We start from the raw sequence: 25,473 nt of genomic DNA, 5'->3' as shown, positions 1-25,473 counted from the left end.
TTAACTCTACTTTCTAACCAATGTTTACAATATCATTTAAAACAGAACAAAATATCTGAAGAGTAACAAAACACAGATGACAGAACAACAATGTAGAATCCATAAAATGCTTGAATCAACCAGCCACATTTTCTTCTTTGTCTGATCATCATTAAAATAACCGCCAAAGAGTTCCATAAATCAGTTGTCGCCAATTGAATGAAAACATCAATACTTGAACATCTGCAGTGAATAGGAAGAAAAGTTACATCATATGGTTAGGCACAGAAAATTTTCAATTGGACATTGTAGCCAGCCAATCCCAACTTTTGTTCATTACCTTTTGAGGTATTAAGGTCATTGAGATACACTCCAAAGATTCAAATAGGCAAAAAATGTAACCAAAAATGACAAATTTGACAAGACTTGTAGCCTGCTGAGAAAATGAATTAGCTATGGAAGTTCACTTTCAAATAATCTAGTTCCATCTAAGTTACAAGGGAACAGTGGTGATTAAATGGTTTAAACAGATATATTGCGATATTCATGTGTGTTCAAAAACACATTTTTGAAGTAACATGTAAACATTAGTCATTACACAATAAGTTACTAACAAAATTTGTAGCCATATAATTTTTCAAAAGGCCATATTTCCCTTATCCCAACACAAAAATAATGTCTACAACTACAACTAATGTAGCCTTGCTAAGGGGATGATGATGATTATACTCCAACAAGGAAGGTTGTCTGAATATGGTAACGTTGTAGTGCCAACTACTACAGGAATCCCACTCTTCTTTGGGTGGTTCTACACTGACACATAATGTGGTCTGGAAGTAGCAACAAAAACACTGGTTCCAACCTGCATTGTGGCCTAGAAGGCCACCTAGAACGACCTCAGTGGCGGAAAAGTGTCCCTACTGACCAGCTATGCTGAAGCTGGTTCAGTGATACCCGCTCTCTGTTCCTGCGAGCTACAGTAGTGGCATAGCTACATATCTGATCCCATGGCTACATGTCAGTAGTGACATGGCTACATACCTGATTCCATGCCAAGTGACTGGCAAAGGAAATTGGGAAGAGCAAGGAGGAAAAGCCTCTACCTTCCCCCAGGCCCCTTTGCCAGTCACATGGCACAGAAAGAGGAAGAGGGACGGCCAATGATCAGGTAAGTCACCCTCTTGCCACTATAGCTGATAGCAACAGGGACAGAGAGAAAGGAAGGGTATAGTTATCACATGTCTCCAGGCAACCTGAACCTGGAGTAGTGCAGGATGACCATCAAGGAACTGGCTGCAGATGTCTGCACTGCCAGGACACAGAGGAAAGCTCTAGTCCTTACGTAGGATTTTCCCTGTGTTTTTCTAAGCATTAAGCAGCTTTACTGGGTTCATCTGGATCAGTCCAGGTATGTTTTGTGGCCACCCATCGGCTGATCTGACCCCATACCGACCTAAATGGTCAATGTAGACAGGACCTCTATCTCTCATCCACCAGGATTCACTGTCTGTAAAGGCACATTATACTTAAAAAAAAGTCTTCCTTCATGCTTTCTTTAGAGCAGTGGTTCTCAACCTGTTGGTCCCCAGATGTTTTGGCCTTCAGCTCCCAGAAATCCTAACAGCTGGTAAACTGGCTGGGATTTCTGAGTGTTGTAGGCCAAAACATCTAGGGACCCACAGGTTAAGAACCATTGCTTTAGAGTTCTAATACGTTTAGTACATGTTGGGCATCCCTAATCCAAAACGCTTGGGACCAGAAATGTTTTGAATTTCAGACATGTGGGATGTTGGAATATCCGTATTTGCATATACAAACATAATGAGTAATCTTGGAGATGGGACCCAAGTCTAAACATGAAATTCATTTATGTTTCATATAAACCTTGTATGTTTAGCCTGTATGTAAATGAATTTGTTACAATTCTTGGTAAGAAATATCACTTGGAGAGTTAAGGCTGTCTTGATGACCAGTTCCATCTTTGAAGCAAACATTGACACATGAAATATGGCCTATTACTGAGTGCTGCCATAGGAGTGGAATCTTGAGAATATAATCAGAAGGTCAGGAAGACACTGTATAGCAAAGAAACGGGGGCGGCGAGGTTTGAATTTCCCGCTCCCTCCCCCTCAGCCGACTTCACACTGATTGGTTGTCTTCATCAGCTGGAGGAAAGGCGCAAACGCCTCACCCAATCAGAGAGCCAGCCCCGCTTCGGTCTCTTGACCAATCAGGAGCGAGGGGGCGGTCTAAGCCTCAAACAAAGGACTGATGAGTGGATTTATGAATGAATCAATGTGACTAATGTGTCCCGATGGGTGCCGATTACCTCAAGGGTCCTCAAGGCAACCAAGGATTATTTCCTGGAATGAAAATATACATATTGGGTCTGATGTAGCTGTCAGATTCCAGTTTTTCTAAAGACTGGGTATGTAAACCGATAAGTGAGATCCTGTTAGTCGTTCCAGCCAGGTGTGAAGACAAAGGAACGGCAGTTGAGACAACCTCGGCTTTCTGGAGGCCTGTTGTCCCAGATTGGAATATGACAAAAATACCAGTTGGGTGCCCCCCCCCCCCGCGGTCCTGCTCCGAGACCCAGGAGGAAACATCCATTGTTTGTTGTCCATGCAAAGGTATTTGATTAAGTCCTTTTGTGAAGGGATTATTCCCCCTTTGGAAATGAGGGGAACTCCCTGAAGCCAGGTCACACAGAGGTGGCTCTTCATATTTCAGTTCATGGTTCATATATGAGGCAGGAGAAAGAGAAACATATCAGGGATACATTCATGAAGGAGGAAATCATATCAACCCATTCCACCCACCAAGAAAGTCCAGGATAAGTATATATATATATATATACATACACACACACATACATACACACACACACACACACACACACACATACATGGGGGAATAACACTGCAGCCAGGAAAGGTAATATGGGCAATAAGAAATAATAATAGTAATATAACAATAATAAACACGAGGAACTCCATGGGGAGAATTTTTGAGGGAAATCCAACGTCCCATGGAGCTGGTTGAAAGGAAAAGCAGGGTGGAGGGTAAGTTATAGTTTCCCAAGGGTTAGTGCAGCCCAGAATGGGTGTTTTGGGGGGGGGGGGGGAGAGAGATAGAGCCTTTTGGGGCTCAAAGGGAGGGAAGAGGTAATCCTGAACCCCAGAATCAGAAAGGAGAGATACATAGTAATACATGCAACAGTAAAAGGGGGGAAAAGATACATTTCAATTTTTAGATATTTAGATATGAGGGAAAGATCATAAAATACATTTTTCACTGGGCTTTTTTTTCCTCTTGCCAGCACCCATACCAAAAGCCTAGGAATGCAAACCTTTCTCCACCCAGCTTTTGACAAAGGGCCTTCTGCCTGAGAACTAACAACTCAGTTAATTGTTTCTTTCCCCAGTCAACAGCTCTAAAACAAAAGAGAAAATCTACATCTGTAGGCCTCCAGGCTAGCAAAAGGGGGGGGGGGGGGAGAGAGAGAAAAAAAAACTGGGCTTGGCAAAGGTCAAATACATTTTGTGATATGGTTTCCAGTAATGTTTTTTATACCTTCTGCTATAAATATATGAAATGTAGGACATAAGCCTTGATTAAAATGCACACACTATCTAACATGGGAAGAGTCCTTGTTGTTGTTATTGTGGTCTTTGCAAATTGACCAAGACATCCAGCCTGATGTCCTTGCCAAAACTATGAATTCCCTGATTTTAAACTATCTTTTTACAAAGTCCTTCGATCACAAAAATACATTCATGCATACTTAGATATGTTATTACATATATCACTGTGGCTTCATGCCAAATAACACTTATTTGGTAGTAAATGACATTGAATTTAGTGCAGCTTACCTCTGAATAAATACAACTGTGCTATTATTCTTATTTATGTATGCATGTTGTCATCATCTTTGAGGGAGTAGAATTATGTATAGCATTTTAAAAAATCATTATTATGTGCTCTGCTGTCTGTCATTGCTCATGCACTGAACCACTACACATTATTTCACTTTCTCCTTGTCGCTGTCCTCTATTTACATATAGCAGAACTGCCATCAACAATAAATTAATCCCCTGGAGAGGATTTCCTTCTGTGTGTGCATTTCCAGAATTGTAATAAGTACTTTTTTCAGTCTAATAGATGCTCAAATGGAACATTAAGTACAGTGATAATCATAAGACAATGTTGTTTTCCTGTACAAAAAACCTGTGCATTTCCTGATAGGAACATTAAGTGCTATAGTATATTGCGTATTTACTTATTCTGTTTTGTGATGAAAAAGTAAGTCGCAGGGCTGCCTGAAGACAGAGATAGCACTCTGTGAGGTATCAATGATTCTATGGGCAGCAATCATCTATGATCACCCACCATCTTCTTCCTCTTGAACAAAATCTTCCTGATGGTGGATGGGGTCATATGCCTCACATGACATTCTTCTCCCCTAGATTGCCTTCTGCCCTAGGTATCATGGAGGATGATACCTCAGGCAATAACAGATGGGTTACTCCTGTGAATGAAAGTGCAGAAGGAATGGATGAATATATATTAAATATATATTAAATAATATCTTTTTTATTATTAATGAGTAATTGTGAAAATAATTCCTTTTCAGATAAGGCGGGTCCTGTACTCCTTATTCAACATAGGAAAGTAAGTAGGAAAGGGTTAATATATTTAGTTAATCATTAATAACCCCAATATTCTAATTCAGTTACATTTAGATTGGAATGGGAAAGACAGCTATTAAACCTGTGCACTAAAAGCCTCACCAGAATGAGAAATGCATCCATTACTTTATTTCCCACTATCACTACTCATGTTTTAGGCTTAAGGGGACAGCAAAAAGCTTCATGAATTTTTCAAATCCTTCTGTCCAACCTATCAAACATCTATTTGTTTTTTCTTCCTCTCTCTCATTGCTTCTAATTTATGATTATCGAATGAGCAGAGACAACCCCACCTAAAAAAACCCATATTAACTTCATTTGATCTATACTCTTGAAATTAGCATAGACAACAATTTATCTGTCTCTTGTAGAAAATTTTAAATGAAGTCCTCCACATTTGTTAGTTTGACTTTTGAGGATTTGGTTGTTCACTGCTTTTATTAATATATTATCTTTAGAAATCTCTAGGTCTTCCCAGTGCTATGGTCAGCTTCTGGTGGAAGTCAACCATTGAATTATACTGGAAAGACCGAGATTCCTAGAGAGGATGCTTCTACAGGCATTTGTAAGTCCTTTGGGATGATTCTAGGGACAACTTCCAGCAGAAATTTACCATAGAGTCATATTGGAGGACCTAGAGATTCGTCAAATAAATACTTAAGTAGCAGTTCATGTTTTTCCCCACTTTTGCAAGTGGCCCTCACCCCAGCAAACGTGAAGGCCTACTGTATTTATCTTTTATAAAAGGGGTAACCACTTAGATATTGCCAAAAAGAAGTACGCCCCTAAACAAAGCAAATGATGGAAGAGGGTACTGCATTTGCACATGCAAATTCATGTCTTTAGGCAAACATTTAAATATTACTGTTATACTACAAATAGTCTCTCTATAGCAATGGTTCCCAAACATTTTTGACCAGGGACCACTTGAACCAGGGACCACTCTCCAACATTAGTATCAAAAGGGTTACGAGTCAGTTTTTGGTCAACTTTAGATTCGGTTTGGTTGTTTGGGGTGCTGATTCAGAAAATTGTATTGAATAGACAATATCAGCAATAGTTTCTGATACAGAACATATGCCATGCAGTAGTTGCCATCTGCTCGCCCACAGAAAACCATATTTAATAATCTAGAGCTAATGTGGTTTATCCAATACAATTTTCTGAATCAGCACCCCAAATAACCCCAGGAACAGGCCTAAAAATGAAGGCACCAAGGCACCCCCGCTTCCAGGCACCACATGGAACAGCTCTGCTCAGGAGGAAGGAGGATGAGGAGTAGCAGCAGTCAGGAGGCTTAATGTCGCGCCTTTCATAGGTAGTCAGTCTCTCCCCTCCCAACATCTTCATTGCCTCGGTACTATAAGAGGGTTTTGTGAGACCACTCACTCTCTTTGCAATAGTGTAATAACAGTGAGCCCACAGACATATTTTGGTTCTTGGGAACCATTGGTGGTCCATGGACCATAGGTTGGGAATCCCTGCTCTATAGTATGGATAACTGTGACCAGATGACCTGCTCAGTTTCTTCTCTGGGTGCTGTTGATCAGTGATTTCAAGGTAGTTCCTTCTTTATCTTTAAACAGAAATGGACTTGGATCAGACAGCCATTGAAACAAAAGGTGCATTCAGACAGAGGACTGTCCTGAGTTCACCCTTTACACTGACTTCTGTGAAATCGGACACATGGCTATCCCATCTCCTACAGTCTCAAAAGCCAGTTGGCACCCATGTTATTATACACAAAAGACTCTCTACAGCCAACTCTCCACAACCAGAGGCATTGCTTTCATGTGCACACAAATGGTTTCTCACCTGTATGCAACTTTATACCCGTTCCCCCATTCCAAATTTTGTAATTTTACAAATTGATGTTTGATCTCTGCTTTGAAGAGTTGTGGGGCAGCGTGGTTAATTGATCTAATAGCTCTTGTATGAAACTTAAATCAACCCTCTGTATTGAATTTTGCATCACTAAAACAGAATCCTCCCTCATGGTTTAATTACAATAAAGCGTTCCTGTTGTAGAATAAAAGAGGCTGCACAGCCAGCAAATCAAATTCCAACTATACCATGCTTTCCCCCCCTCGCAGCCCACAGTTCCTCAGCTATAAATAGAATGAATCTTCATTTTTTTCCAGGGTCATTTTCAAGTCATTGTTACTTGCAACCTTGAGAAGAACACATTCATATTGTTTTCAAAATATCATCACAGCTGTAGAAAGAGCTGCATTTATTTGGAATACAGGTAGATTGTCCAGAGAGAAAAAAAAGAGATTAGCAAATTCTTGCTGATGTTGCTAAATTATAGTGAAAACCTGTTCTGAGATTGACATTCCATCAATCCCTTTCAAAACACTTCTTCTACTGTTGTTCCTAATTTTATTCACTGACAGATTGTATGCACAAAACCTGAGTTGTCATACCTGATCAGAACGTGCCTTTCGTTTGTTTTTAAGGAGTGTTCTCTATTTTTTTATTTGTCTTGGTAGCCCTAGCAAACTGAAGGGGATTTTTTAAATATAAAAATGTATATGAATAAATATAATAAAACTAGCTGTGCCCGGCCATGCGTTGCTGTGGCATAGTGTGGTGGTATTGGTTAAAAATTGTTGTGGAATTTTTATTTTACTTTATTATTTATTATATTTTATTATTTTATTTTATTATTTTATTTCATTCATTTGTATTTATTTTATTATTTTGTTTCTGTTTGTATTGGGTTGCTCTGAGTTCTCTGGTCTGCCTGGTCATGTTGCAACTGTTTTCTCCCCTGACGTTTCGCCTGCATGTATGGCAGGCATCCTCAGAGGTTGTGAAATGTGTTGTAACGTAAGAAAGTGGGGTTTATATATCTGTGGATTGACCAGGGTGGAAGAAAAAACTGTTGTCTGCTTTAGGCAAGTGTGAATGTTGGCATTGGCACTAAATAGCCCTGTAGCTTCAAAGCCAGGATGCTTCCTGCCTGCCTGGAATGAACAAAATGTGGCTCCCAGTATTTAAAAAAAATGTAAAATCAGGACAGTTAAATAAAGAACAGTACTGAGGAATCAGGGAATTCCAGGCATGATGTAATGAGGGCCAGCTAACATCTCCCAACAAAGGATTCCCCCTCCCAAGCAGGAAGTAGCCAGGCCTTGAAGGTGCAAGGGCATTCAATGGTAATCAAGGTGGTCAAGCGGAACATTCACAGTCACCTGAGACAGATAAGAGTTGTCCCATCCTGGATATCATTGCTGAGATAGAAATAAACATCCCACTTGTCTGTTTTCAAATAGATCTCATAATCTCTGAGGATGTCTGTCATAGACATGTATGGCAGTTTGGCAGCAGATAGGGTCATGAGGGCCGCATTTTCGAGGATGGTGCGTCCTTCGGCACCATTTTGAGTTCCTCGCGTGGGGGCGGGCTTTTGTTGCCTGACAGACACCCAGATGCCCCCTTTCCTCCCTCCCCCCCACAGGGTCTTGAGGCCCGGAGTTTGTAAGGCAACCTAGCTCTCCTGGCCCCTTCCCTCCCCCCTCCCCTCCCCGCACAGGGTCTTGAGGGCCACAAGGCCTGGAGTTTGTGAGGCAACCTAGCTCTCCCGGCCCTTTCTCTCTCCCCTCCCTAGGATTCTGAGGGCCGCCATTTGCATCACACCTTGGTCTTTAAGTCTGTTGTGCCCTCCTCAGAGGGTGAAGCAGTGCTTTGTCGGTGCCTCTGCCGTTCCAAGTGCACGGTGCTTTGGAAGAAACAGCGGAAAAAAGCAGTGAAGAAACGGTGATCCCCGTCGGCTGTCTTTTTTCTTGTGCACAGTGGTTTGGGGATGCTGGCAAAGATGGTGGTGGCGGGACTAGGCGAGCGTGGGAGCGACCGTTGAGGGGGGTGGGGTGGGGCGTGTGATGGCCACACGCCGCGTCCTCGTTGGCACAGGTGCATATGGCTTTTTCCTGTTTTGGGGATTTTTTGGGTCCTGGTCCTATCCCAGATGATGGGTTTTGTTGTAGGAACCTAGCGTCAAGGTCGCTGGGTTGTGTTGCCAAATTTTGTGGTTCTGGGTCATGTAGTTTTGTTGCCTACTTCTAGGCCAAAAGTCCAGAACATTTATAGATATATACTAGCTGTGCCCGGCCACGCGTTGCTGTGGCAAAGTATGGAGGTATAATTACTACATATCATTACTGCGCATTGAACTACCTTTTCTGTCAAATTTGTTGTATCACATGATGTTTTAGTGCTTAATTTGTAAAATCATCACCTAATTTGATGCTTAATAGGTTTTTCCTGAATCGCTTCTTATTATCCAACATATTCACTTATCCAACATTCTGCCGGCCTGTTTATGTTGGATAAGTGAGACTCTACTGTATATTGATAATCTAATATTATCTGCTTAGTACTGGATTATATGAGGCCCCTTCTACACAGCTGGATGAAATGCACACTGAAGTGGATTATATGGCAGTGTGGACTCAAGATAATCTAGTGCAAAGCAGATAATATAAGATTCTAAATAGGTTATATAGCTGTGTGGAAGGGCCTTGAGTCTACATTGCCATATAATCCAGTTAAAATCTGATAATCTGTGGAAGAGGCCTAAGTGAGGCCTAACTGTGCCTGTCCCCTGGGCTGAGTAGGTTTGCTAGGAGACCAAGTGGGCGGAGCTTAGCCTTCAAACTGGCAGCAATTGGATAAAAACTATTATTTCTCTCCCTGTAATTAGAACTTTATTTTTCTTTTCTTTTTGTTGTATCAACCTTGAGGCGTGGATGATGGGTTGTGTTGTCAAATTTCGAGGTTGGGGGGCCTGTAGTTTTGTTGTTTTGTCCGCTGCCCTGATGCCATCACTCTTTTATATATATAGATAGATATGAGGCACTTTTCAATAACCTGTTAATTAACCAGTACACATGCTGAGGAAGTTGAATAATGCATGTAGTCGGGGCGAAATCTTCCAAAAAGGATCAGTCCTTAAAAGCAACTGCTGCACTTTTGTTGGATTCCCAATTTCTTTTTATCACCTAGCTCTATTAATTCAAACCTTTTATCTCTTCCACTTTCCAAATTCAAACTGTAGCATTGTCTTCCCGCAAATGCTGAAAGGCTATGACCCAAATTTTGGTAACCTAGATTAGCACTGAGGCATTAAATGTTATTTATCAGGACTCCATTGTACAGTATCAAAAGTTGCAAGACAGAAGCCCACAGAGAGAGAAAAGACCGTTTTACATACACAAAGAATGTGCATACAGCAATCTTGTTAACTGGCTGTTCATATATCAGAGCTACAAATTGGTTTTCACATTAATGTTAATTGGGCTTTTTCTGCAATATTCTAAGCTGTTTGGTCCATCTTTAAAAAGAAGAAGCAAGAATAACAATAATAATAATAATAATAATAATAATAATAATAATAATAATAATAATAATAATGTTATTTTTGTACCCCGCCACCATCTCCCCAGAGGGACTCGGGGCTGCTTACAGATATAAAACCAACATACAATAATAGCAAATACAAAAACACACAAATAAATTTAAAAGGCATTAAAAATCACAATCATTATAAAACACTTGAGAAACACAGCAATAAAAACATAAAATGAGCTGGGCAAAGTGCACTGAGTGGAACTTGTAAACAAGAAGGAAGTTAAGGTGCTACAAGGTCATGGGAAGAGCCTTAGACTGGGGTGAACACTGAGGCTATGTCAAGGAGTTAACCAAGAGGTACAACTGGTCAGAAGAACCCGCTAGTACCAGGGTTTAGTATACAGTGGGCGGATGGGCAAAGTTTGGCTGGTCAGATGGTACTGTCCTATCCCAAGCACCCAGACAGCTAATAGGGGGCCAAAACATTTGGAAGACCAAAGATTCTCTACCTATGAGTTATAGATTGCAGTCCTAAAAACAGGGCTTGGAAAAGTACCGTAACTTTGTTGGACTACAATTCTCAGAATCCCAAGCCATATTACTACTGGCAGGCACTTACTATTTACTTGTTTGCAATTGGACCTTTGAGCCATGGCAGTTAAAGTGGTGTCAAACTGCATTAATTCTATAGTGTAGGTGTACCACACACGAGAAAGGTATTTGTAGCATCAGCTTTTGTAAACTGGGTTTTTAACTGGGTTTAAAAACTAGACTGTGTATCCTGAGAGATGGTGAATTGTATATACTGAGTTTTTTCCTGTTAGTTTATTAACAGCAGAATTTTTTTGACAGAAATTGGTGGGAGTGTCTCTAGCTTGCTTCTCTTTCCTTTTATTATGCCAGGATCCACCATTTCCCTATCCTCTCCCATTGGATTCTTACCCCTATTTATTTGGGAGAGTCTTTGTGTTTCTTTTTATTTGGCAGTTGCAGTTCCACATAAATATTTTGGCCTCCTTCACTTTTAAATTAGGCTTTGAACTTGATTTCATTCTATGCTGAAAAGAGATGGTTACGTCATTGCCCTAATATGCCTGTTCCATCTTTCTTTTCTCTTCTGAATGTTGGCTGTGTCTTGGATGGCTGCGCACAAATATTACATTTTTGTTCAAAAATGAAAGCAGAGAAATATCATATACCGGTATTTTAAATGAAGATTTGCAGATTTCTTTCATTTATATACTTATTTTATTTACACCCTATTTCCTTTAAATCTATGTTTTTTCCCCCACCAGGCAGTACTTCACCGATAACAATTATAATATTTAGCTTCACTTTCAGAATCATTTTAACACTCCGAACTTAGAGGCTTTTAGGGGCTCTCAGCACAATAATTAAGTTTTATGAACTGGTCGGACTGAGCATTCAGTTCACTGTCGTTATGTTTTAGAAGCTGTTATTTCATTTTTAAAGCAACTTTTGAAGAGAGGTAGCAAACAAGCTACGAGTTTACTATTAAGTAAGTGTTAGCCAATCAGCAGGAAATATCATAGGTCCAAATATAATGCATACTTATGGGGGGATGTTCATGGCTGTGTTGATTTCCCAATCAAAGTCGGTTGGAGTCACAAAATTAAGATTTCTGTGTTTCAGTTCAGATTCATGGTGTGCATTGACCTAGACTTGAACCGAGGCAAAATCTGAAATAGGGGGAAGGGAATAACTTTCACAATCTTACTTTAAAACATCTTTTGGCTTTGACATTGATTTCATTATATGTTGAAAACAAATTGTGTTTGTGATTATAACTGTCTGTGTCATTTCCCTAATACATCTGATCTGTTTTGACCTTTCTTCTCTCTGTGTTTACTATGCCATTTTCCTTGCTGCTGCTGTTACCCTACTTATAATGTCATTCTTGAACAAAAATGCAGTTCAATTTAGGATGCTGAATGAATCGGATAATGTTAATCTGCTTCCAGGAGACAAAGTTTATTATATTATCTTAAATGCATTGACTTGAGGTGTAAATAGAGGCAGTCTACAACAGGTAGGTTTGCCCAGTAAGCTTCAAGGCAAATTTGGAGTAACAGGACTATCTCCAATACTAGTCTGATCAGACTGATTTTTTTTATCATTTGTCAGGAGATTGCCATGTTCTACAGTAAAAACAATTCTTTGTCAGTAAAGAGATGTCATATTACCAAGGTTCACATTTACAGTGTCGTTTAGGCATGGCATCTCACTTCACTCCTGAACTAGGTTCAGCACCTTGGATACTTCCTTCAAAGTTTGGCCTAGAACCTAGGGTAGATTCATCTCCCTACTCACATGGAAACGACTACGGTGGTTGATTTTGCTAAAATTGCATACCACTCAATATTTCGGAGATGAAAGCAAAGACATGTGTGGCCAAACATTGGAGATTGGTTGAAATGGCAAAGGATTATCATCATTGTCATCATCCTCATCCTCCTCCTCCTCCTCCTCCTCATCATCATCATCATCATCATCATCATTTTTTTACCCACGTTTCCCCAAGGCTCAAGGTAGGTTACAACATAATTAAAATACAATACAAGAAATCACTTAAAGCACATAGATTTAAACATATAGACATAAGATTAAAGGTAAAGGTTTTCCTCTGACGTTAAGTCCAGTCGTGACTGACTCTGGGGGTTGATGCTCATCTCCATTTCTATATATATATATAATGTTTATTTATTTTCATTCATTCAAATATACATACATTGCAAGTGTTTGTTGCATACAGTGCAATACTTTCATCTATTAGTCTTTCATAATCATTTCTCAGACAATATATTTACAATAAGGGGTCACAGGCTTCTATTTGTATAGTATATATAGTGATATTATAAGTTCCAAATTTATATCCGTTTCCTCCTTGCCTTCAGTCTATTAGCTTCCTCTATGTATATTTTTAGATTAATTTTACATTGAAATGTTGGACCATTGGTTGCCATTCCTTAACAAAGTTCTCTAAAGGTTCTCCTCTTAAGTGCATTGTTATTTTGTCCATCATCAGCAACTCTATAGTATATTGTTCCAGTTCTGCTAAGGGAGGTACCTTAGGGGTTTTCCAGTATCTAGCGTATACTATCCGAGCTGCCACTGTCACGTAAAACAAAATTCTTCCATATTTCCTTTCCAATTCTTCTTCGGGCATGTTCAAAAGGTACATTTGTGGTGTCATTTTAAAATTTGTATTTAATACCTTTTCTAGATGTGCATGAATCTGTTTCCAATAGCTGTTTACTTTGTTGCATGACCACCACAGGTGGTAAAATGTGCCTTTTTCTTTCCCACATTTCCAGCATTTATCGGTGCAGTTGTACATCTTCGCTAATCTCTCTGGAGGGAGATACCACCGCAAGTGCATTTTGTAAATGTTTTCTTTTAGGTTTTGACATGCCGTGTATTTCATTCTTCTATTCCATGTTTTTTCCCCATTGGACCATTTTTATCTCTTGGCCGATGTTTTGAGCCCATCTAACCATTGAGTCCTTTACTACTTCCTCTTCTGTGTGCCAAGTCAGTAGGTTTTTGTATATATAAGATATAAGTCCTTTTGGTTTTTGGAACATCGCCACATCAAACCATGTTTTTGCTGTCTGGAAACCTGAGGTTTTGAGTTGTTCTTTAAATTTCTCACGCAGTTGTCTATATAAAAGCCAGTTACATTTAAGGCCTGATTGGTTCAGTTCTTCTAGGGATTGCATTTCTGAGTTTTCCAAATTAATATGGACCAATTCCCTGTAGGTTAACCATTTCCCTTGTAAGATGTTCTCCCTTTTGTAGTATGCCTCATGTGGGGACATCCACTCTGGTGTCTTTGTATATATTCTTTTTTTGTATCTGTTCCAGGTGTTTAGAATTGGTCTTCGTATGTAATGATCATTAAATATGCCTGTTGGTTTGGCCTTTTGTATATCTAAATATGCATGCCATCCAAAAGGGAGATTTATACCTTCTAAATCTAATAGCTCATTGTCTTCTAGGGTCACCCATTCTTTAATCCAGTCCAGACAGCATGCATGAAAGTAGAGTTGTAAATTTGGAAGGGATAAGCCGCCTCTTGTTTTATCATCATTAAGTATTTTCATTTTTACTCTTGGTTTTTTCCCAGCCCAAATAAATTTTGAGATGTCTTTTTGCCAAATTTTGAAGATTTTTTCGTTGTTAATAATTGGTATGTTTTGAAACAAAAATAACATTTTTGGCAGTGTTGTCATTTTGATAGATGATATCCTCCCTAATAGGGAGAGCCCTCGTTTGTCCCATTCCGTTAGTTCTTTCTTTATCTCTCTCCACACCTTTTCATAATTATTTTTGAATAGTTCTGAATTTTTCTTTGTGATGTATATTCCTAAGTATTTGGCTTTCTGTACAATATTATATTCTGTGTTTTCTTTTAGTTCTTGTTTTTCCGATTCTGTGAGGTTCTTTGTTAAAAATTGACTTTTCTCTTTGTTTACTTTTAACCCAGCTAATTCTGAGAAGTTTGTTAGGGTATTAATTAATTTTTCCTTTGAGTCATTGGGGTTTTCCAGAGTCAGAACAATATCATCGGCGAAGGCGCGAATCTTATATTCTTTTCCTGCTGCCCGAACACCTTTTATCTCCTTGTTTTCATTTATTTGTTTTATAAGCATCTCTATGCACATAATAAACAGGAGTGGCGATAGTGGACAACCTTGCCTGGTGCCACGTCTTATTCTGATTCTTTGTGTTTTCTCCCCATTGATTATAAACTGCGCATATTGATCTTTGTATATAGTTCTTATTGTTTTTATATATTGGTCTCCCATATCATGTGCTTGCAGAGCTTCCATCATAAAATCCCAGCTTAAGCTGTCGAATGCTTTTTCTATGTCTAAAAAGAGTATCACTAATTTCCTGCTGGGATGTTTATCAAATAATTCAATTATATCGATGAGGCATCTTGTATTCTGTTTGATTTGTCTATTCAGCAAAAAGCCGGCTTGGTCTTTTGAGATTATTCTTTTTAGGATATTTTTCAATCTGTTTGCCAGGATAGACATAAAGAGTTTGTAGTCTGCATTCAGAAGTGATATAGGTCTGTAATTCTTTGGTTGTAGAGGGTCTCTATCTTCCTTCGGTATTAATGTTATGTATGCATCTTTCCATGATTCGGGTATTTTCCCTTCTTTTAGCGAATCAGCAGTACTCAATCATGTTAGGTAAAGGTAAAGGTTTCCCCTGATGTTAAGTCCAGTCATGTCTGACTCTGGGGGTTGGTGCTCATCTCCATTTCTAAGCCGAAGAGCCGGCGTTGTCCGTAGACACCTCCAAGGTTATGTGGCCGGCATGACTGCATGGAGCGCCGTTACCTTCCTGCCGGAGCGGTACCTATTGATCTACTCATATTTGCATGTTTTTGAATTGCTAGGTTGGCAGGAGCTGGGGCTAACAGCGGGCACTCATTCCGCTCCCGGGATTTGAACCTGGGACCTTTTGGTCCGCATGTTCAACAGCTCAGCACTTTAACACACTGTGCCACCAGGGCCCCGTAGACATAAGACATAAGATTAAATCACATATTAAAATCCTTAATGGGGAGGAACATTCAAGCTAGGAGAAATTGCAACAGTTTGTTTTTGCTTTAAGGACAATATTCTTTCTATACTCTCCCCACTCCCATACGGAGTTACGGTAATTGAATGCAAACTATTTTTGCACTTTGAACTCAGTAATAAATAAGGTGAGATTGAAGGATGAAAGATAAGCTGGGACTTTTTAAAAGTAGGTGAAAAGGACTGTTTACGGACAATAACTATGTCTTTGTATAATACATTATGCCGTTTTATGTGATGTGCTTAATAATGTTTAATGTTTTATTAGGGGATAGTCAACTTTGATGTTTTATACTATTTTTTTTATCGAGGGCATTGAATTGTTGCCAATTCACTGTGAACTGCCCTGAGTTCACTTCGGGGTTGAGAAGGGCGGTATAGAAATACTGCAGATAAATAAATAAATAAAAGTAGGACAACAGGTGAGTAATCAGGACTATTTGCATGAAATCAGAACATTTGGAAGGAATGCAATTTGGTTGTTATCATTAATGTTTTCACTTGCACATTGCCACAAATGTACAACTAAAATTTAAAGGGTAATTTAAAAATAGCAAAATACATATAAGAGCAAGAGAAAGCAATAATTTTTGTTACACTACTTTGTACCAAAACCTCATTTTCAGACACAAACTACTCACTGTATATTGCTGGAAAATGTCATATTTTGAAAGATGCTACTTTTCTAGGAAATATTTGATGACACACTTATTTTCAAAGGTTTTGTGGTGGACCTTTATGGTTGATATATATCCATTAATTCTTGTGAATACATACAATGGATTATAGCTTAGGCTCTTAACTCTAATACTTGAGCAGGCTGAACAAAATGCTTCAGTTTGAAAGCAAACAAAGGCAGTAGGAAGATACTATTTACTATAGCTATTTACTCCAAAACTGTTTTTAGGGGTCAAGTAAGGCGGTTGTTCTCTGTGTGTCTCTCCCATACTTCCGTTGTTTCCTCAACATAGAAGAAAAATATAATATTCTGATTTTTTTCCCTTTTCATAGAAATGATGACGAACAAGTTATTTTAAAGGATGGTTGTTCCTTGCTGTGTTTTGTTCCTGTTCATCTTTGCCCTTGTGAAAATCACTAACAGGAAATGCTTTTGACCAAGTCAATGAAGTGGCATGCTGGAATATTTCCTTGCCAGCAGTGGGAGTAAATGGTAGAGTCCTGCACCTTCTCACTATAAAACTATTTATAGGGAGAAAAGGAGACAACCGATGGCCTATAGCTTTAACTGTAGATGTTCAGTTCTCTTTAAACATTTGGCTACTTTTTTCACTCTTTTTCAGTTTCATTTGCTTGGGAAGATTATTCTCTAACATACACACACAAATCCAGCTGCTGAGACATCAGGTGTTATGGAGTTTTCCTAAGACACTGACTGCATAGGGAAGCTGATAAAGAAACACAACCTACAAAACTATCTACAGACCGAATAAAAAAATCCAACAGATGCTACGTTTAGCAATGGACAAGAGGGATCCTCTCACCTCTGCAGGAGTCTACCATATGCGTACCATACAGTTATGGACAAACCTACATAGGGACCACCAAACGCAGCATTGCCCAAACACAAATCAAGGAACATGAAAGGCACTATAAACTAATTCAGCCTGAGAAGTCAGCCCTAGCAGAACACTTGATGAACCAACCTGGACACAGCATATTATTTGAGAACACAGAAATGCTGGACCACTCTAACAACCACTATGTCAGACTACACAGAAAAATCATTGAAATCCACAAGCATGTGGACAATTTCAACAGAAAGGAGGAAACCATGAAAATGAACAAAATCTGGCTACCAGTATTAAAAAAAACTCTAAAGTCAAGACAGTAAATAAAAAACAATATTCAGAAAACAGAGGAATTCCTGACAGAAAACAATCAGGGTCAGCTAACACCTCCCAAAAAAGGAGTCCTCCAGGCAGGAAGCAGCCAGGCTTTGAAGCTGAAAGCTGATTCAATGCTCAATTGAATGGTCAATTGCAAAATTCACACCTGCCTCAAGCAGACAAGAGTTCTTTCTCCCCCCGAACATTTCATAGATATATAAACATCACTTGCCTAGTTTCCAACAAACCTTACAACCTTTGAGGATGCCTGCCATAGATGTGGGCAAAACGTCAGGAGAGAATGCTTCTGGAACATAGCTATAGAGCCCGGAAAACTCACAGCAACCAGTCCGGCCATGAAAGCCTTCGACAACACATTTCCTAGGCAGTTTGGCAGTTCTGATAGAAAGTTACTGTGCTCACCTTTCTTGAGATAACCTGTTTCCAAAAAAGAGACCTCCCTGTTATTCTAGAAGTACATGAATCCTTGGTTCTTGGTTTAACAGATCCCATTAATCTCCCCCTTTTTTTGTTTGTATCCCTCTGGAATATTGACTAGCCTTATCACCTCAGTTTCTTGATTCAGGTGACTTACGATTTCCTCACAATCAGCACTGTATTATTTTTGAGACATGAATCTGTTTAGTCATGTGCGTTTTCTTTTAATGAGCATCCGGTCCAGTTTCTCATTCCAAGCTTCTTTCAGAGCATATGTGTTTTTAAAAAATATTTCACATAAGTAGATTTTCTTATGAGATCTCAAATCACAAGGCTGCTCCCCTCCCCTTCATTTTTCCATATAGAATACCCAGGGATTCAAAATACATCTCTTATATCAGTGGTTCCCAACCTGGGGCCCCCAGATGTTTTTGGCCTACAACTCCCAGAAATCTCAGCCAGTTTACCAGCTGTTAGGATTTCTGGGAGTTGAAGGCCAAAAACATCTGGGGACCCCAGGTTGATAACAACTGTCTTAGATGATGCCAGACTTTAAAGCATCCTTATTCTAGCACCCCAGTATTTGTGGTGTTTTCTGTAAATAGCCTTGGCTGCTAATCTGGCTTTGTATATCTGAATTTCCCCTTCTGATAAGATCTTCTTTGTCTTTAAAGAACCACTCAATGACTGGCAGTTTCGTGAGAGTCTCGGTTTTAGTACTAAAGGCCTCTGGATATTACCACACACTTGCTCCTGTTCTGTGCCATTCCTGCAATGTAGGTGTGTTGGGGGTTGTTTAACTATGTGGAACATCCTGCTTTTCATGAACTTCTAGTTGCAATGACATATATACTCACCACCATTGTATGACAGAATTGCTTGCAGTTCACAGTTGCAACGTATTCCTTCAGCTTCTAAAAAGGATTGCTTTTAACTTTCAGCAATGGGTTATACCCTTGTGCTGGCAGGACTGCTGATCTACAGGTCAGCAGCCCAAATCTGGGGAGAGCGGGTGAGCTCCCTTTGTCAGCTCCAGCTTCCACACTAGAAACGACTTGCAGTTTCTCAAGTCGCTCCTGACATGAAAAGAAATTCAGCAAATATTTCATACAGATCTTTGTCACACTATACAATTACCGCACTTTACTTCCACTTTGACTGCCATGGATGTATCTCATGGAATTCCGGGATTGGTAGTTTTGAGAGGTGTTGGGACTTCTCAGTTGAGAGCTCTAATGCTTCATCAAACTACAAATCCCAGGACTCCACAGGATGCAACAACTATGGCAGTTAAAGTGGAATCATAATGTAATGTGAAAGAGACCACAGGGCGTGAATGGATAAACTCAGCTTTGTGTGTCCCAATTTCAGAAACAACTTTGACTAGTCTTCATTCTATGTGAAAAAAGATGATATGATATTTTTCCCTTTTCTTACATTGGTATTGCCACTGTTACATATTTTAAACTTCATGCCTTTGATCAGACCCTTACTGCCCAGGTCAAATACTGTGTCTTATGTCACAAGTGCTATTCTATTTTTGGTTATTTAACTTACAATAAACACATTTTACACCTTCACAGTGTTGAGTATCTTGTGTACATCAAGCAGTAACAATGCCAGTTAAATTCATTACAGTTCAAGGTTATAGCACAATAAAATGCAGGCCCATAAGAGGGTATGAACACTTCTGGAAGATGTTGTCGAAGGCTTTCATGGCTGGAATCACAGGGTTGTTGTGTGTTTTCCGGGATGTATGGCCATGTTCCAGAAGCATTCTCTCCTGATGTTTTACCCACATGTATGGCAGGCATCCTCAGAGGTTGTGAGGTATAGTGGAAAAAACTAAGCGGGGAAAGTTTATATATCTGTAGAAGGTTTGAATGTGATTTCCTGCTTCTTGGCAGGGGGTTGGACTGGATGGCCCATGAGGTCTCTTCCAACTCTACTATTCTATGATTCTATGATTCTAAGGTCCAGGGTGGCCTCCAACAGACAAGAGTTCCTTCTCCCACCCTGGACCTTCCACAGATATATAAACCTTCCCTGCTTAGTTTTTTCTGCTATACCTCATAACCTCTGAGGATGCCTGCCATAGATGTGGGTGAAACGTCATGAGAAAATGCTTCTGGAACATGGCCATGTAGCCCAGAAAACACACGACTTCTACAAGACCCTGCCTTTTGAAATATCACTTAATTTGCTTCCAAATTCAAAATACACAGGCGCGCAAATTATTTATCTGGAAAAATAAACAACCATGGCTTGTAGAATGGCGGCAGCAGTGGAATCTAGCTTTTAACGCTCCTTATGAGCTTACCTTACTCTTTGATATTTTTCTTATCCTTATTTCCTTAGCCTGACTTTGAACTCCTAAAGCTGTCTTTATGTGTGGTTGTAAAGCACCATAGATATCCATCGAGCTGTAATAAAACTGGCTATGAATAACAGATTAGAATGTGATCTTTAGAGTCAGTGGAGCCTTTGTATTATGTAATAATTATTATATACCCAAATCTCTGCATATAAGGTAAACTGTCAATCTCAGAGAAGTACTCATTATGTTATTTCTAGAAAAACATGCTGCATATTCCCATGGCAGGGTGTACAACTTTGGTATCCCTCCCAGTTTTCAATTTTCAAACACAGTGAAGCACCTAAGACCTACAAACTGAGTTAATATATCGGTTGCTAGACTGGCTCTCCGGGGCCTCAGGAAGGGGTCTCTCTCATCACCTGTTATCTGACTCTGCTAACTGGAAATGCCAGGGGCTGGACCTAAGGCTTTCCACGTGCAAAACATGGGCACTTTTATTGATTTAGTCTTTCTCTGTTCTGTAGTTGAAATCCTTCACAAGGAGCCCCAGTGGCGTACTAGGTTAAACCCTTGTGCCGGCAGGATTAATGACTTGAAGGTTGGGTTGCTGACCTGAAGGTTGCTGGTTCCAATCCAACCCAGAGAAAACATGGATGGGCTCCCTCTATCAGCTCCAGCTCCATGCGGGGACATGAGAGAAGCCTACCACAAGGATGGTAAAAACATCAAAATATCCGAGCATCCCGTGGGCAATATCTTTGCAGATGGCCAATTCTCTAACACCAGAAGCAACTTGCCGTTTCTCAAGTTGCTCCTGACACCAAAAAAAAAAAAAAATCCTTCACAAGCAAACAGTAATCAGTCAAGGCTACCTTCTGAGATAAGTAAAAAAAGAAAAAAAAAGAAAATGAACTTTCGCGGGGGGGGGGGGGGGGAATTGCCTTAAATCCCCAGCCCCCACAGGCAATAAGAAAAAAAATAATTCCAATATCGGTCTCGTCAAAAGCCAAGGGAATTAATGTGGTCACACTTCCATGGTCCTTCTAACCAGGAAAGATCATTCAACTAAGCAATGAATTGCCTCTGCCTCAAATACAGGCCATAAAAACAATGGAAAGAAATTCAGAAACTCAGCTTCCTTTAAGTAAACTGATTTTCTTTGGTTATTGAATGGGAATGTTTTTTTCAATTCTTACAGCTCCATTAATTTGTACCAGTGTCTTCTTTTTCTGATTGCCAAATACTTGAAAATTAAACTTAACACAATATAGTTTCATTCAAATCTACATGTCTACTTTTCAGTAAGTTTCACAAAATTTATCTGAGTAATTCCCAGGTAAACAGATATACAACCACATTCTGGCTGTATCCGTTTTATATTATCTCAATAGTACCATTCCATGGAATTCTGAGATGCATAACTTGGTTTAAAATAATTGGGGCTGTGCTTAGACTTTACTGATGCTGAGCTCTGGTGTATATTCCCCTTACCTATAGCATGATATGTCTGTGGCAGTGAATTTGAAGTATTTCATCAAATTATAAACCATAGGATTCTGTAAAATGGGTGTGTGATAGTTAAAGTGGTATCAGACTGCTATAATGCACATACACTGTACTCTAATTCATCTATTTTCTGAGGTCACTTCTTTACGACCACAACTGTATTATCAAGCAATCCCCTTAAAATATTAATGGTTCATGAGAAGAATAAGGAAATATCTATGGTATTTTTTTTACAAAGGGTAGCCAGATTTAAGGGTATCCCAATGACATGCTTTGCAGTGCAGAAACCCTTTCACCTCCCTGATATGTCTAGCAATCCTTTTATACTACCACAAACATCTACCGGATGCTCAAAAGTATTCGTTATTACTCGACAGGACACAGGGCTTAATTTTGCTGAACCTTGGCTCACCTTAAGCCTTGAAAGGGGTTTTTTTCCAGTCCAAAACACCATTATTTTGTCGGCTTTCTCCTTGTGAAAAGAGTCTATTCTACAAAGCATATGAATCACAGGAGGAAAACTTCAAAAGTAGCCGATTCTTTGTAGAGAAAGAGGTCCAAGGCTTTGATCGTTTGATCGCTAGCTACCTATGAACATTACAAGTACCAAATTATGAGCTAGGTTTTTAAATGACAATGACATCATTATAGAATAATTCATGCTGAAATGTAACAGTAGGACAACATTACAGAAAAGGCATGCTTTTATACTTGGGGAATTTAACTGCATTTTCAGCAGTGACACCTTTGTGTTTGACATGTCTGCTCTAAAAAACAACAATAATATCATCATGCACGGCAACCGTAATCAAGAAAACTATTTTTATGCATGCATGTACAAATGTTTATTGATCTACTGACCACAATACATTGAGAGCATTAGGTTGTATTGTTTATTTTTTTCTGCCTATTTTTATGTATAATGGCATGTATGAGAAGGTTTACTCTGGGCCCATCCATACAGTACATTTATCCCAGGAGCTCCTGCTTCAAAATGTAGGGTGGCCAAATAATGTCCCCTGAAAATGCGGGAGCAATCGCTACAAAGGCCAAAAAACATAAGATTTTCAGGTGTGGGAATATCCTGGTTCTGGCTGGAAAATGCAGATATTCAAATCTCTGTATGTTCCTTCACTCAGAAAATACAAGATTTTAATGTTGGTTTGTTCTTGGGTTATATATGTCAGTTCCTGATTGGTTGGATCCTAAAAACATGGCAACAGTTGGCTAGAGGGCAAAAACTTTATCCTGGCAAAAGAAACTTCGTCCTCCATGCATTTAATGAAGTTTGTGACACCCAAAAAAAGGTTTTGCCATGTAATCAACTCTCTCCATGATTTTATAAACAAAGCAATGAGGAACAGACATGTATAACCCAGGAACAGCACCCTGTAGTTCCTAGACACAAGTATACACCCAAACTTCATCTGCACAGATAGCCACTCAGGCTCTATAATCCAGGAACAATGTTTCACATACAATGTTTATACAATGTTTCATATATTCGCATCTTAAGTTTTTTTTTTTTTAAAACCACCAACATTTCTGGTGGATGTCCCATGGCAGTCATTTTGGGGGCTGCAAAACCCCAGGACAAAGCAGCAAGCGTGGACGACAGAGGCAGAAATCCCGGGACCAACAGGTCTGTATGTGGATCTCTTCTCAGGTCCTGGGATTTTTTGCCCCTGATTAAATCCTGCAATTTTGTGCTGTCTGGAAGTGCCCTCCCACAAAGATTTCTCCTCTAAATTCAGATTTTAAGTAAAATGATGTTCCTTGTTTACTAGCCTAACACAGAAACACTGCTTTCAGCATATATCACCATATATCTTCACAACAGTCACATGGCAGATAAATCCTACCAGTTTAATTGGAAAAAGTCAACTGAAATAATTTACTGATTAGAGTCAGCCCTCCATATTCAGAGATTCTTCATCCACAGATTCCACCATCCATGGCTTCAAAATCTTTTTTTAATATAAAACTTGATTTTATCATTTTATATAGGGGGCATCATCTTACTACCCCACTGTATATAATGGGATGAGTGTCTATGGTTGGTTTCATAATGGCTTTACTGTTCGTTTCTTCATGCTGAAATTCCCCACCTTTCAGTCATATTGAAAACCCAATCCTGGGATATGTCCTTAGCCAGGTGTTGCATAAGCAAGTGCATTGTTTTAAAATTCAAACAAATTTGCATTAATAATTTTGTTTATCAGTCGGCACCTCTTTTGTCTAGCTGGCATTGGACCATCAAGACTCATCAAACCGCATTCCAACCAGATGCACCGTTTCTGGGAAGGACTCACAAACAGACACAAGACTTCAAATTCACAAATGACAGTTGATTAAATTTCCTGCTTTGCCTCTGATTAGCTCAGAGGCAAAAATGGACTCGTGCCAATGGGGCTGCAGATCCCAGCCGTCACCCTCCAGAACCACAGAGGAACAGGCATGGCCATTTCTAGTTGTTTTGGACTGCTCTGCCTTTCTGTCAAATGTACTATAAATAAATGCATGTGTTCGCAGTTGTGTGTATGTCAGTTCTTTGGAGTGCTGTCTCTGCTGATATCCTCTCTGGCCATTGAGAATAAAGCCTCTGTTTTTTCTTTCAACCCATCTTGTGTCTCATCTGGCCTTCTGGAAGCTTGATGCTCTGGGTCCCAAACTCACAATTTTAGCAGAGCTGAAATCACAAAACATTATTATCTCACACGAAGAGTACATGTGTTGAGTCTCTGCTCAGCCATGGAAGCCCACTGGATGATCTTGGACAAGTCACATATCCTCAACCTCAAAGGAAGGCAAAAGAAGATCCTCTCTGAACAAATCTTGCCAAGAAAAATCCATGACAGATTTACCTTGGTATCACCATATGTTGGAGACGACGTAAAGGCACACAGCAACAATTTTTGAAATAAAAAAATTGAAATCCAGGAAGATGTAGTGGGTTGAGCATTGGAGACAGGGTGCATTTGTCATGTAAATCTGATGTGCAGATTTGATAAATGTGGATTTAATAGGTGTGAGTATGAATGAACTGTATGGAAGGAATGAAGGAATGAGAGATAATAGTTTTGGAGATACCATTCTAAGAAGATTGGAGGTCTGGAAAATAGCTAACTATAATTAAAAGTTGCTGAACTGTTCACATTGATAAGATTAAGACCTATGACAAATGATAAACTGTTCACATTGCCGACTTGATTAACTTTAAAAAAAACAACTTGTTTACATTAATAAGAAACAATGGTTCTTTAAATTAAGGAAATGTTTACAATGTTAAGAAGGAAGTCAACACAAGACTTGCTTTCACTAAAACCAATTCAGAAGAGTCAGTATCAGCCAGGAAACTGAGATGAAATCAACATGTTCCAGGATGGGAAAAGTCTATCAGTAATTTACAACTTTGGAACAACATCAGAAGAAATATTGCTATATAAGAGACCTTCTAACATTCCAAAAATTGTGACAGACAGTGGAGCTGTTCACCTGCCTCTCTGCTCCTTGGGAAGGAGAGAGATGGTGTATAGGGAGTGTCAAATCTGCAATGAAATGCAGTATGGTCACTTTACCTCCTTTTCTCAAGGGAAGAGAAAGGAGTTTTGGGGTCATGTTCTTTTGGCGTTTTGGCATTTTAGAGGTTTTAGAAGCTTTGGTGCGTTGGCAGATTTGCAAGGAAGCAGTCTGGCCTAACAGGTGTTCTTCATGGAGGAAGAATTGAG

This window comes from Anolis carolinensis, chromosome 1, assembly GCF_035594765.1.
Source record: "Anolis carolinensis isolate JA03-04 chromosome 1, rAnoCar3.1.pri, whole genome shotgun sequence".
NCBI classification, from domain to species: Eukaryota; Metazoa; Chordata; class Lepidosauria; order Squamata; family Dactyloidae; genus Anolis; species Anolis carolinensis.
This window is presented reverse-complemented; position numbering follows the sequence as displayed.